The sequence below is a fragment of the Rousettus aegyptiacus genome, unplaced genomic scaffold, assembly GCF_014176215.1.
Source record: "Rousettus aegyptiacus isolate mRouAeg1 unplaced genomic scaffold, mRouAeg1.p scaffold_m13_p_1, whole genome shotgun sequence".
In the NCBI taxonomy this organism is placed as follows: Eukaryota; Metazoa; Chordata; class Mammalia; order Chiroptera; family Pteropodidae; genus Rousettus; species Rousettus aegyptiacus.
In genome coordinates, this window is record NW_023416284.1 from 120,191,453 (window position 1) to 120,206,777 (window position 15,325).

Genomic DNA, 15,325 nt, shown 5'->3' on the forward strand with positions numbered 1-15,325 from the left:
TAATAAAAGATTGTTATGTTACCAGTTTCCATAGTCAGTTATTTCATACAGAGAACAGAGAAAGTATCAGTGGTAGAATTTCCTTTTGTTCACAGAGTAGACCCTTTCTCCCCTTTATATTCTGAGATTAAATCTTGAATCTTTTGAGCTTTTACTCTTGTGCCACTATGAGGCTGTAGGTAATTTGAAGCCGCATGGGTCTGGGAGAATTTTCGATGACAGCCACTGCAGTGTCCCGAGGACACTTTGGCATGTAGCCAGAGGGGAGGGAAGCCTCTGTGATAGGGCCAAGTCCTTCAAAAGTCACATGTTCATAAGACAAAGGCTGCTTATATTAAACATCACCACGAAGTGATATCGACCCCAAATAAAGTAGAAGTTATTCATTTTTCATCCGAGCCCCTAACTCTTCTTACACAAAGCCAGTGAAAGGCTATTCTGAAGCATAGAATACATTTCTTACTGGCTTGAAAGACGAAACTCCCCTTAGTCATCCCAAAGCATTACTACAGTCCAGATGTATAGTTTATATCTTCCAACAAATGTCTGTGGGAATTATTTCCTCCCAGAAATATTAGATTATATTTTTCTAAGTCAACGCTTTCTGGCTGCAGTTTAAGTCTCTAAAGATTCCTTAGTGGTGCGATGCAACTAGTAGAGGTAAAACTACCAGAACTGGAGGTGAGTTATTATCTAAGGCATAGAACCAATAGGGTAAATTCTCACCCAATTTTTCAGCCAAAAGACTCAGCCATCCTTCGATGAGAACACAATGTTTTGTGTGTTTACAGAAATGTATTTAATATATATCCATATATTCATCTATATTTATATTCATGTTATTGTATATACACATGTGAGTGCATGTACATATACATGACAAAATTCTCTCAATAAAGCCAATGCAACTACGAAAGTTCAACTATGGCTGAGTCTACATGACCATAAACATCTTAATAAAAAAAGGTCAGCAGTGGTTAATTAGTCAGTTTCTGCGTACACAAATTATTCTGTAGTAAATGTAATTGTGGAAATAAGTATGAAATAGTGAGGCCATCAAAAGACTTCAAGAGAAGATAAAAGCTCACCATGGAGGTTGGTCCTTGAGGAAAGATCTGTGGTAGACAAGTCTTTCTGGAAGAAAATAGTAAATGTGGATTAGTAAAGAGGAGAGATAAGAAATTGTAAGTAAAGGAACAGTAGAAGAAAGACGCGAAGGCAAAATGGCTGTGGTTTGCAGGGGATGGCATAGGAAAGTTGGTGAGACTGGAGCTCAGAGACCATAGAGGGAGGGTGAGACTGATGGAACGCAATGGTTCCTTGTGTGAACAGCTATTTTATGGAAATTGCAGGATATTAATCATCCTTGGCCACTGAGCAAATAATTCTTCCCAGTCATTGTGGCAATCAAAAATGTCCAAGTTTCCAAACATCCTTGGTGGGTGATTTATCAATGCACCCTAAAAAACACTGGGCAAGATAATGAGAGCTTCTGAACGCCAGGATGAGATGCCAGGATGCTTTCAGGTTTTCATGTGTGAAATAGGTCTGTTTTTATTTTTCTATTTCCTTTATGTAGGCATACTGTAAAATTATACTTTCTCCATGATGTTGACAACACATCCACATCCACTATTATCTGTGATCTAATTTAGTTCAGTTAATTCTGATTCCTACAGCATCACATTACATGCTGCCTTAATTTTAGTTTATTGCTGTTTATAATTATCTTTATTTATGGCAGGCTTGGGTGAAACGTAGGGGCACTAGGATGTTCATCAAACATCTGGAACAATTTTTCAAAAATTTTGGATTTACTAAAACCCAAACATTCTGCCAAGCACCTCTTCTTACCTCCTTTCTCCAAACTTTAAAAACACACATATTTTAGAGAACATTAATTCCATGTGTTTTTAATTCATTTTGGTTCATATCATCAAAAAAAAAGTTATTTGGCATCCAAGAAACCCATTGAGGCTTTAAAATAAATAAACTTTTAAAAACTTAAAAAAGTTACATAAATATATTGAAAAGCAAAGGGATAGAGTTTTGAAGGAGATTGATTGGGAATAAATTTGGCAAAATTATTTTCCATACTAATTTCTAGTGTTTCATCCAACTTCCATTCCACAGTCTGGAGAGAGTAAACTGGGTTAGTTAATCTACAAAAAAAAAAAAATTACTGTATCGAATTTTCTACACCAAGACATGTATCATCATGGCAAAAATATTAAGAAACCAACTTGAATCAAATAGTCTATTAATTCTTAATATTGGGGATTTTTTTTTACCATATAATTAGTAATAATGATGTAAGAAACTCTTAGGACCAACTGGAAAATGTGAGAAGTAAAAAGAATAATAGTAATTTGAAAGAAAATGAATTTAGTAATGAATTAGTTTATTACTGTTAATCAGTTATTTTCATGATTTGAGAGATTGAAGATGAGCTTGCTGACATTCATTGACAATAAATGTATAAACACACATGTATATAAATCACACAGAGCTATTTAAATATATAACTGTCAAATATTAATGTAAAATCCACTGCAACACTTAGGCTGAGGCAAATAAGATGAGTGATATAGAATGGTAAAAAGCCTTATTTACAATTAGTAGACTTAAGTAACTGAAGAGAATTTTCAGGAAGATTACAGGGATGATTTTTGAAGGTTCGAAAACAAGAAATCTGAAATTATACTAAAAAGTAGAGATATAGATTATTCGACAACTTGAAAAATATTTAATATCATTCAATTGAGCACAGAAACTTAAATGAGATACAATTTTCCACTTCACATCCGAAAAGATGTTTAAATTAAGAATATCCTATAATCTTCCATATTTTTATTTACTATTATTCAAGTTCTCATAGAAAAATAAAATAAATTTGAAGATACATATCAAAAGTCTAAAAAATGTTAATAATTTTAACCCAGAAGTTCTCTTTAAGAATACATTTGAACGTATGTTGGATAAACATGTAAGACTGTGTGCACACATGCAATCTCACATTTTTAATTGAAGCAAAAATTTTGAAATGATTTAAATGTCCAAAAATAGGGAAGGATTAAACATATTATAATATCCTTAAAATGAAAAGTTGTACAATATTAAAATGATCTTGATAACATGTTTATGAAAAATTAGAGAAATGGTTATGTAAAGTGAAATACAAAATATATCAACTTTTTAAATTGCATAGAAAAAAATGTTATACAAAGAACAACAGTGATTTTATTCTATCTGTTCCATAACTTTGAGTCAGTATCAGTGGCAGAACTCAAGTATCCAATAGTTCCTGACTTTATTTTTGCATATAATAAGTGCTCAATAAAAGACTGTATTTCATATTAAAGTTGTCAAATTAATTGCATGCAAAGTTAATTTTATTTTTTAATAAGAAAAAAATTATTAGGGGGAAAACAAGTATTTAAGAATAAAAGTTATGTTGTTATTTAGTTTTAGAAAGATATTTTTGAGAGGAAAATGTCTTCATACTTTACAATTTGGATTAGGTTTAATCACTGTGAAAATTAGTTTCTCCATTGAAAGGTAAGTTTTTATTAATATTTTTAACTGTGTATAGTTAGAATAGTGAATTTAAGGGATGAATTGCATGTCTTAATCAGACTAGGGTATTCTACCATTGCCAGTAGGAGCAAGGAGTCCAGTTCATTTTGCTCCAAGGTCCCATTATTCCTCTTTTATTCTTCTGTGGGTCCCTGTCTATTTTTCAATGGTTTGAGGAGAAGAAAGTTCTCTTATTCAATTCAAGCTCCATATACTGGCTCTTTTAGAGAGTTCCTGCCTCCTGAGTAGAAGCTGCTTTAGTAGGCTGTATTGAGACCACAGAAGATGAGGCAGAGTTCCCTGTGTAGTAGTCGTCCTGAGTTAGGGAATGGTGTCCTGCCTAGTTCTGGAAAGTAGACTTCCCCACTTTCTTAGGTACCTCTGATTTTGAAAAGAGTTTTCCCCAAACTGACTAATACCTTCAGGGTTAAAGTTCTATCAATTCCTGAGCCAGGACATTTCCATGGGAAAAGGCTATACCAGAGGAGCAGAATCAGGACTAAGTTTGATGCTCACTATCTTACAGGTGGGTTCCAAAGGAAATGGGCCAATAGGTAAGGCTGATTAAGAGGAACCATTCCTTTTCCTGTGAGAAACATGGGCTTTTTCTGAGCCCAGAGGTTGGGGTAACTCCCTCAACTCCAGCCCTCCCAAGAATGGTAGTGCAGAGCCCTATTTCAAGCTCGAGGAAATGATATTCTTTGAAGGGTTAAGCCTCCAAAGTTTTAGTTCTGTCAACATTTTGCACAACTATTAGATTTGACCATGTGAGAGTGTAATTTTTGCATATCACAAATGACTGGATATTGGCATTTTCATAAAGTTCAACCTAATAGTTCTTGGGACACAGCGACTCCAAGAAAGATAGGTAAAAGCAGGTTCAGGCTTGTACCTTGTACGTTAATCTGAGTCACTTAAGAAGCAGACACAAAAATAGAATTAAACATGCAAAAATTTTATTACAGGGCAATGCCTGTATGAAAGGAAATAGGAGAGAGCTGGGAGAGTCATCAGAACCTGATGCTAGTCTGATCCCAAGAGGAGGGAGGAAAAGAAGGCTAGGTGCAAGCCTCCTACATTTTATATTCTAAAGAAGTTTTGGCAAACCTTTAGGGGAGTTCTTGAGCTTAAATCAGCTCAAAGAGGAGTCCCCTGTTTCCCAGAAATGGGTCATTGCCAGAAACCAGTTTGTGGAGGCGTGGCCTTGGCACAAATGCAGGGATGAGTTTCAGAGTATAGAATGCTGGGCCTCAGCTGATTACACTCCTATAGATGGAGGTCCACGGGGCATATTTTCATGGCCACCACGACTTGAGACTAAGAAATACAGGTAACACAGCCCTGGCTGCACTCACTGTCCCTTTACTCTCCTCTTCACTTGAACCCTATTCCAGGAATCTGTTCATCACTGCTCCTTGAGACCACCCAAGTCTGTCTTGACTTTTATGGAGAGGAAGTTGAGGCACAGAAGAGGACTGTGGCTCTTTTCTTTTTTTTTCTTTTTTCCTTTTCTTTTTTCTTTCTTTCTTTCTTTCTTTCTTTCTTTCTTTCTTTCTTTCTTTCTTTCTTTCTTTCTTTCTTTCTTCCTTCCTTCCTTCCTTCCTTCCTTCCTTCCTTCCTTCCTTCCTTCCTTCCTTTCTTTCTTTTTCTTTATTGATTTTTTTAAATTAAGTTTATTGGAGTAATATTGGTTAATACAATTATATAATTTGCAGGTGTACATTATAACTTGACATCTCTATATTCTATTGTGTATTTACCACCCAAAGTCCAGTTTCCTTCAGCTACCATATATATTCGATCCCCTTTACTCACTTCACCCTTTTTGGGAGTTCTTAACTAGATCTCAGACTCTGATTCTACAACAGTAACTGGAAAGACTGGGAAAGTAGTCTTCTTTACCCTTTGCTTTGTGATCCCCCTAGATTTTGACATGACATTTGAACAAAACTTTCTTAAACAGAAATGAAGATGATTTAACACATAAGGAATAAATTTAATTAAGGATCCTCAAAACTAGTAGCATCAAAGAAAGCATTAATTTAATACATTTTGGAGGGTTTTGTCAAATTCTTTTTGTCCACACCATCCATTATTAAAGCTGCATTTAGAACTGAGAGCTGTGAAGAAAGAGATTTTTGCAAAGATGATTGTTTCTTGTGTTATCCTGCTACTGAGTTCGTGCTTTTGTCTATTGGTTTTGTTGAATTTTTGTGGCATTGCCTCTTCACTTATTTTTAAGGAATTTTCAGTAGACCATGTAAATACCATATAATACTGTGATAATGTTACATTCTTGTCTAGGTGAATAAGATCCTGAACTGTCAATTAAATTTATGCTTACAGAATCAAAGTTAAGAAGGGCATTTCATAACAATTAAAATAAGTTGTTTATGTTCTAGCATATGTAAAACCCTGAGCTGGGTATAATGTTGGATACAAAATTGCATCATTTATAGATCTTGCCCTTCCTTACTGACTTGAAATTTATATGAAAGATAAAACATGTGCCCGAATGATTAGATTAGAATGAAGGGCATTACAAAACTATCATGGATGGTTGAGAAATTCAGAGGAGGTGAGAAATTATTGGCGTGTTCGGTGGAAGTGAGGATCTCATTAGAGATAGAGGAAACAATTCAAAGTGGACAAGAACGTGAATAAATCATGATATTAGATGTTTTAGAATGAGTATCATAATGTGAAAATAATTCGGCTGGGCTGGAGTAAAGTAATTAGGATGAGCAGGTGGGAAATAATATTGAAAACATAGGACATGGGCTATATCATGGGGGCTGGAACACGCCAAGAGAAAGGAACTTGTCTAGGTAATGGAGACCCACTGAATATTTTTGAGCAGGTAAATAGCTTAATGAAAATTATGATCAGGAAGAGTATATTGTAAATGGATTAAGATTGCGAGAGATTCTGAGGGCAAAGAGACTCATAGGAGGCCTTTCTGATATCGTAAATGATAGGTGATAAGGACTAATTTAAGAGAGTGAAAGTGCCAGCAAAAATGAGAGAATAATTTAGAAAGCTATTATAGAGGTAGATTTTATAGAATTTAGCTAAAACTAGGGTGTGAAGAATAAGAGAAAAAAAAGAGTGAAAGGTGACACCAAAACTGCAAATCTTGATGCCTGGGAGAAAGGCCACATTATTAGTAGGACTGGAGACATCAGGAGGAAGGACCGACTGGGTGGAGAAGGAGTCAAACATAACGAGTGGGAAGTGCATTCCACCCCGAGACACTGACCACGCACAGTACCCAGTTCAGAACAGATGCTCAGTGCTTCTCAGATAGAACGGAAATTATTACCTGGACCGATCCACCCATTTTACAGATGAGGAACCCAAGCTGGGTTCTTCAGAGGAGTCATTGCAGTCTGCCCTTTTGATTACCAGGAGTAGCGGGACAGGCAGTGAGTGCCTAGGTTGCCCCACCCTGCCCCAGTCCACGTCGTCGCAGGTGCCGGGCTCCGATGCCTGGGCCATGCTGTCTGCGCCGCTGCCTAGCTCCACGGCCAACCACACCATGGACTATTTTTAATGTATATTAGGTTTGGCCTAATCTAAGCAGCTTGCTTTAAAATTTGCCCCGAAGACACAGTTGTTTTAGTAATGTATAAAACTTTATTTTCAGTTTCTTTATTAATAAATGATAACAATTTTTTTATGAACAAGCACTATGCTAAGCTCTTTATATGCATTATCTTCATTTAATCTTCATAATGAAGTGTGTATCTTTATTCTGTCATTAAACAGATGAAATTAAGTAATATGTCCAAGACTATGATTGATCTCTTCATCTCCTCACCACTAGTTTATATTCCTTATTTTCATGTGCTTTCACATATATAAAAGTACCAACAACCCAAAATGTGTGTATTCATGACATTAGTAGGTAGAATATTTTCGTCAAGGTGCTTTAGTCTAGAAGGTTGAATTGCTTCATCGATGTTCTGTTTATGTTTTGTTATAAATATGTCTTCTTTTTCGGTCTTCCCTCATTTTTTCCTCATCCATATTATAGGAACCAAATGTTAATGGAACCAAATTTCATAATGGAAAAGTCTTAGGTACATAATGTCTTTATAATATTAAGATTAAGAAATCGCCAAGAGAATTTGGATATAATACGATATATGGGACATTAAAGGGGAAAAAATAAAACAATTTGTTATCCTGGTCTTTCAGAAATGTGACATCAAGTTCTCATTCATAATTTACAAAGTCCAGAAATCTGGCACTTTGAGCTCACATAAAAGGACAGAACATTCATGTTGAGTTCAAAATAGCCAAGAAAACAACAATTTTTTTATAGTTATAAAGAATTTTAGAGTGAAGTGGGAAGCAAAATAATAGTGTAAATGATTTCCTACTTTAAAGAGCAAGAAAAATTTTTAAGAAAATACCACATTTTTATTGAATCTCTAGTCGTAACTCACTTTGAGTAGAGTTTTTTGAATCTTATAATGATTTTTCATTGAAAAAAAATCTGCTTTCCAACACTACAGCAATGGGCTTGACCATTCTGTCTGTTGAACTGGTTGGTTACTTGGGCAGACACTCATGCTCATCCATACGTAGATTACGCAGAATATGAATTATCCTGATCGCTCCTATCTCCACCCCACCCTTACTTTCTACTCTGCAGCTTTTTCCTTTCTTACTTCGGTGCTCTTTTAGCATTTTCACCAGAGGACAAAACCAAAAAGAAAGTCTTGGAAGACTGGAGAACAATCTTGTTTTGGTCATCATCCTTCAAGCAGGTATTTAAAAATGTGCAATCTCTCTCCTTTTCAGAATCGAATCAAGAATCAATGTCCTAATGCTTTGACAGTCTCCACTTGGACCAAGTAGCTCATTGAGCTGGCTCTCGTGCAATTCAGATTTATTCAATGTGATTTTTCATTGATAAAAATTATATTTCTCGGTTACTTTGAGGATAGTAACTGACTTATCCTCTTGATAAATTTAGAAAAGATGGAGATGGGTGATATAACTTTATTCTAATCATTCACAGACAGAACATTTTTTGAGTGACTGCCATGTGCATGGCATTGTGAATACAAAAACATGGCTTGTTGAGTAATTTTGACCTCAGTAGTTTAAACTTAAATATAAACACACACAAATATGTAAATCTGTGTTCATGTTAATATCCTACATTAATCAAACTTATCTTTATTTTGTCCCCTGTGTATTTGGACTCAGCTGTATTTAAAGATAAAGAAAACTCATTACATGTGGATTTGGGAAGAGGGACTTGTACAAATATTTGTGAGGAAACTGTTGTTCAAGGCATTTTTATCTTTCTCTCTAATCTTATTTTTGAAAGTCAGTCTTAGAAATAACCTCTCAGCTAGAGCTCGAATGTCTTAACAGGCATTTGCCGTATTTCAGTCCATTTTGTTGAGTGATTGAAGGAGCTCAATTTGCACTTTAGTGTTTGGTTAAAACTGATTCTAAACATTTAAAAAATTAATAAATTTATCTTTATAGCTTAGCAAAGTCCTTGTTCATTGACTGAGTAGAACTATGTGCTCCTCTAATATTATAAACAGGACAAAGAATAACTAACTGATATATATATATATTTTAACCCTTCAAGAGAAACATTTAACATACTATTGAGAATCTATTGTATTTAAGGATTCTGGGGTCTTAAAAAATACACTTTTATTTTCATTCAAGCAATTTTATGCTTCTGACTTTATTAAAACATGTATCTTATTAATCACTCTTTTGAAATACTTTTCAAGCTTAAGTGGAATTATATAATCAATGTAAATAAGTTTTTTAGAAAATATATTTTATAGTCTAATATTGTTTTCTTGCATTAATCCTATTAAAAAGTTGTTATATTTGTCTACATGTGTAATTTTATTCTGACATATATCATACCCTGTGTAGTTTAATAAAGACGAATTGAGAATTTTAAAAATATATTTTAAGTATTAATGCTTGTAAATAGTAAAACTAACTAGTAAATGCCATAGAAAATAATTGGAAGATACAGAAGTTAATTTATATAACATAATTTAATAAAAATAATTTAAAATAAATATCAGGTGAACTTTCTAGTAATAAGTTCTATTGGATGGGGAAGTGATTTTCCTAGTGTGATGGTAAGAACACAGTTTTCAGACGTTTGGACAGGAATTGATGAAGTACTAAAATACATGGCAGGAAAGAAAGGCTAGACTGAAGAACCCTTGGGTGAATAATCCATTATGTCTTTTCCATCTGTTTTAAGCTGTTCAAAATTTGCATTTCTCTATACAAAGTTGTTAGCCACTGGAGGTCTCTGTTTTTCTGTACAATTCTAACAAGATGAATGAGGGTGTGTCATTATTTATAAATAGAATCATTTCCTTAAAAAGCCAATGGTATTGAATAAAGGAGGCTAATGGGCTACATGTCTACTTTTAATAACTAGAAAATGTATGTAGCTTCTAGAGGCAACAGACTCAGTTTGAGTTTAAATAGGGCAAGATTTGTAGTCATTATTCAACTGTGTATAAGATTAGCTGAGTATCCACGTTCAAGAATATTAAAGTGGATTTGTCTTCAGAAAAGTAACACAACATTGACTATAATGGGTGAACTGATTTTACTTTTACTCATTTTACATGTGGAAAAACTTATGTATTTGTTTTCAGAATAAATAAAATAAACTGGGTAGAAAAGTCATTTTCCTAAAATTAGGATTTGAAGGAATTAAGGGAATATTTGCCTACAAGCTACTTTTAAATATATTTCCAGACTAATAAAAATTAAGTTGAAACTATGTAAGCTTTAAAATATTGCAAATGTTACTATTGCTGGGAACATTGCCTCATAACCACAGACATTAATGTTGAAGGTTCATTTCAATGTAAAAATTATTTACTGAACACTTATTTTATGTAAGACAGCATGCTTTTGTATGGGGTGCACAGATGAAGACCTCATCTATTATACAGGAATTTTTAGGAGGTAGGGGGCAGGATAAGATAACGATAAAAGAAAATGTGGCAGCACAAATAAGGTGCTATGGAGACTCCAAAATGGAAGAGATCACATCTGTACTAAGACTATCAGAAAAAGTTCTATGTGTGTTGGCACAGAGATGGGTGGGATTTTGATAGACAACTATTTGGGGGACAGGAGTGGGGAAGTATAGAATATATTTGGGGAATAGCGGGTGTTACTGGTTGACTGAAAAATTTTTTTAACTTAGAGGAGCAAAGAAAAGAATAAAATTTATAATTAATAAATGCCTATTATATGCCAGGCTCTCTGCTAGTTAATAACTCTTCTAAATATTATTGTCATTTAATGGATGAAGATGCTGAGGCATAGGGAAATGAAATAATCTACCTAAGGTGACAATTTTATAGTAAAATTGCTTATGGAAGGGAGAGAGAAACACAGAGAATATTTTATCCAATCTTTAATGCCATCATTCTAAGATACATCATTATTTTACATGCCAGTAAGACTTGAAAAAAATTAGAACACACTGTTGATTATGATATACATAATGATTTTAGAGATGTTAAAGTATTTTTATTTAAAGATTATATCTTTGAACTGAGGAAAGATTATTTAAAAAAAAAAAACAGAGCCACAAGCAAAGCTGGTCATCTCAAGTACAACACAGGAAGAGTAAGCCAGGAATAAAAAGCTCTCAGTTATAACAATAATATGATACCTTTATATGTAGTATTTGTATCTATTTGCATAGTATCTTATAATTGTAAAAGTATTTTCACATACATTATTTCACTTGAGCCTCACAAATACTCTAATTCTATAATTTCTATTTGAAAAAATGAAAAATTAAATCATAGAATATCATATGTAGTATAATCTAGGTTTTAAGAAAATTGCTTATTATATAGTATAAAACATTTTTATATTATATAGTAAATATTATATACTGATCAGGGTGGGAGGTAGAAAGAGAACAGAATCTCACATTATACAATTTCACATTGTTTGAATTATTGAAATTCAATATGTATTATTAAAATTCAATACAGATTATTCAAAATGAGAGGAAAAACAATGAAGACTTGGAGACTGGAGAACTTTTGTGATTTTACTAAGGCCACACTGATAGTAGCTGAGAGAGCAGAGAAGCCTAAGGAACCAGTTTTACAAACTTCACTCTCCTTATAATCTGTGGAAGTCAGGGAGGCCAGCAATGGTTTGTTCATTCAATAGAACACAGGAAAAGAGGAATGGAAAACAATTTTATTGAAAAATCTGTCCTTAAAAGGGAATTGTTCCTTGGGGAATTATGCTGGTTGACCTGCTGGCTTGTTTAAGGAGCCATTTTAATGCAGCTGAAATAAACAACCATGAATACAACAGGCAACTTTAAACGGGCGAGTCATTATACAGGGCTCCATATGAAGATGTATATAGCTAAGAAGGTTGAAAAAAGAGAAATTATACAATCTATGTAGCCGACTTTGTAGTAATGGATGTTCGCTGACCATGTGTGTATGAAAGCTAAAGAAGCAGGACCCCTTTGAGGCAGTCTTAACAAGGTGTTACATTCAAAAGAAACACCACTTAGGTATCTCAAAAATCGTTGAAAAGCTATTTAAATGTGTACTAAAGCCTAGTGAAGAGATTTTTAAAGGTTAATTCCATTTATCACGAAGGAACCTATCTTAAAATACTTTCTCTATCCATCTTACAGTATCTCAAACATTACTTTTGGCAGCTACTTTGGTCTCACATGACACTTTCTTAAAACTAACCTAGTATTCACTTTCCAAACTCAATCAATACTGGCTCTTCTTTCACCTCTTTCTATCATGTCTGATTTATTTTCTCTCTCTAAAGTGGTTACTCATTAGCCACAATACACCAAAAGGCTAGGGAGACAAGGGAACCCTCCTTAGAAGAAAGGCTCTGTGAATACTTACATAATATAACTGGAGTCCCATGTGGCCTGGGGTCTGTGTCCTATCACTGTCAAAGAAACAGCAGTCTGACTCTAGAAGCCAAGACAAATAGTGTTGATCTTTAAGTGTTTTGAAAGAGCACAGTGCAGAGGTTTCATAAAGCACTTTATGTAGAATGCTTCCTAAAAAAATATTTCTCCTTCAAGTGTCTCTCTCATTTGAGGCAAATGTTACGAATCCCTCAATGAGGTAATTTATTTGATCACCACGAGGGGGAGCAGAAGGGAGTGTAGGAATAGTTGTGATATACTGATAAAGGGTTCATTCATGGGATGCTTTCATTCATCAGCAAGTGTTCACTTAGCCCCAGTTACGGGCTGGGCACTGTGACAGGGACCAGGGAGTCTACAGTGAATATGTTTCTGTCAGGAAAGTAGACGTCAAACATTAAAATTGTGATGAGTGTTTTAGTAATAGCTTATGTATATTGACTGCTAACTTCATGCCAGGTATTGTGCTTAAAGCTGTACATTTAATCTTCATTTAATTGTCTAATATTTTCAAGAAACTAATGTGATAAATACCATTATTACCTCCATCCTACAAGTGGAGAAACTGGCTGTTACATAATAACTTACCCAAGGTGATACATTTAATAAATGTTGAAGCTAGGGTTTAAAACTAAGTTTACCTAACTTCTGACCTGAAGGACTTAGCCAATGTTAAAATACTATTATTTTCTAAGAGGAAGGGAGGAGTTAGAGAACAAAAAATAGTGCTGTCATGGAAAGAAACGGAAGATTCTACCCCCATCATTCAAAAGTTGGGCTGCCTGTCATTTCCGACCTCAGGGAATCAAGAGAACACAATGCGCTGAGGAAGACCCTTTGAGGCTGGGTCCCAGAGCACTCAGCTGAAGATGTGGCAGAGGCAAGTTCTTTATAAAAACTGCTTAGTTCAGTAGCAGGTACAGGGTATAACTGCAATAAATAATGGGTGTTATAACAGGCTGTTTGCAGATTAAATGCTTTCTATATTGTTTTCTATGAACCAAATTTCTTTATAGGGCTTTGGTTTTGAGACTGCATACGAACAGATCCTGTTGGACTAATTAATATGTTTTTGACATATTAGATGAGACATTAATCATTTTTATTATTACTTTCATCTATACCTATAGATAATGTCTGTAGGGCACTTATACCATGTCAGATAGTATTCGAGGGAGCTGGCATACACTGTGGCATTTCATCCTCATAGCAAATCTGTGAGGTGAGCAGTGTTAATAATCTTATTTTAGAGACAAGGATACTGAGGTCCTGAGATCTAAGTGACTTGCCTAAAGCTACCTCCTGGTAAAATTTAGTGCCAGGTTTTGAGATCAGTTCTGACTCTTATGTTTGAAAGGAAGCATTTTCAAAGCAGGTGAGCTGTTCTGTTGGGTGGGCAGTGTGGCAGTCAGAGCTTCTTCTCCCAGTATACCTTTGTGACCTCCTTCTTATCCTCCCTGGTCACAAGCCTTTCCTTGATGCTTGTCTAGGTCACTGCAGAGGAGCAAGACCACCCTTATGCAGGAGGCGGGGGGCGGGGGCGGAGTGAGGGCTTTTAATGTATGTGAAGTATTTCACTCTCAATGGCTCATCTAAAACCTTTAAAACGCCTGAGGGTCTCGCCTGTAGGCCTCTTAGGTGGAGTCCTAGGAAAGGATGAATGTCTAGAGAGTGGCAAGGCTTGGGGCAATTCAAAGTTTCTTAGAGTAAGAGCAACCAGCCACTCAGACTCCATTTCTTTCGGGAACGTTTTTCTTTCTTTTGGGGAAGGGAGAGAGGGAGAGAGGGAGAGAGGGGGAGAGGGGAGAGAGGGGAGAGAGAGGGGAGAGAGGGAGGAGGGGAGAGAGGGAGAGAGAGAGAGAGGGAGAGAGAGGAGAGAGGGAGAGAGGGAGAGAGAGAGGAGAGAGAGGAGAAGAGAGAGGGACGAGGCGAAGGGAGAGAGGGAGAGCGGGGAGGGAGAGGAGAGAGAGAGAGAGGAGAGAGGGGAGAGACGAGCGGCGGAATCGAAGGTCACTTCCGTCCATAACATAAATCCTTCCTTCCTTCCTTCCTTCCTTCCTTCCTTCCTTCCTTCCTTCCTTCCTTCCTTCCTTCCTTCCTCCTTCCTTTTTTTCTTTCTCTATCTGATGGGGATTATCACATTTTGATTTTCTTGGATGCCTCAGAACTCCGTGGAAAATGGTAAGCTAGTGTGAACATTCTTTCTCTTCTCAGGGATTTGGAGTCCGATTACTGCATGGTTTTTTCACTTTCCATAATTTGCTTTTTACTGTTGAAGTCTACATGGAGCTAAGAAACATGTAATGCTATCGTTTTGCTTTCCTGGGATTTCCTTCAGAGCTGTTGTTATTGTTTATACATTTTTACTTACTATATTTCCAAAAAATGTATTCGAGGTGGTTTCCAGTATGAAATAAACATAATACAGTGCGATTATAAACAGGCATTCAAATACAGATCTGAAGTGAAATAGAGGGTGATAAATGTAGTGACTATCTGAGATGAGTAAGTTATTACATCTGATATTGAAATTTAACTTTGAGATTCTTGGAAAACAAGGTAATGTCACCACTGGGAGTGAGGTGAAATCTGGGGTTGCCCCAGTGGTGTGGGGAAGGAAGAGGTGGAGTACGGTGGATGGTGCCGTTGTGTGTTGTGTCTAGGTGCTTTCCTGCCTACGCAGTGAAGAATTACAGGTCAGCAAGATTGAGAAAAAGTAAGATTATTTGAAAGTACACCTTAGAAGGAGACAGGCCATGCTAAGGAAGGCTGCAGCCCTGTGGAATTTAG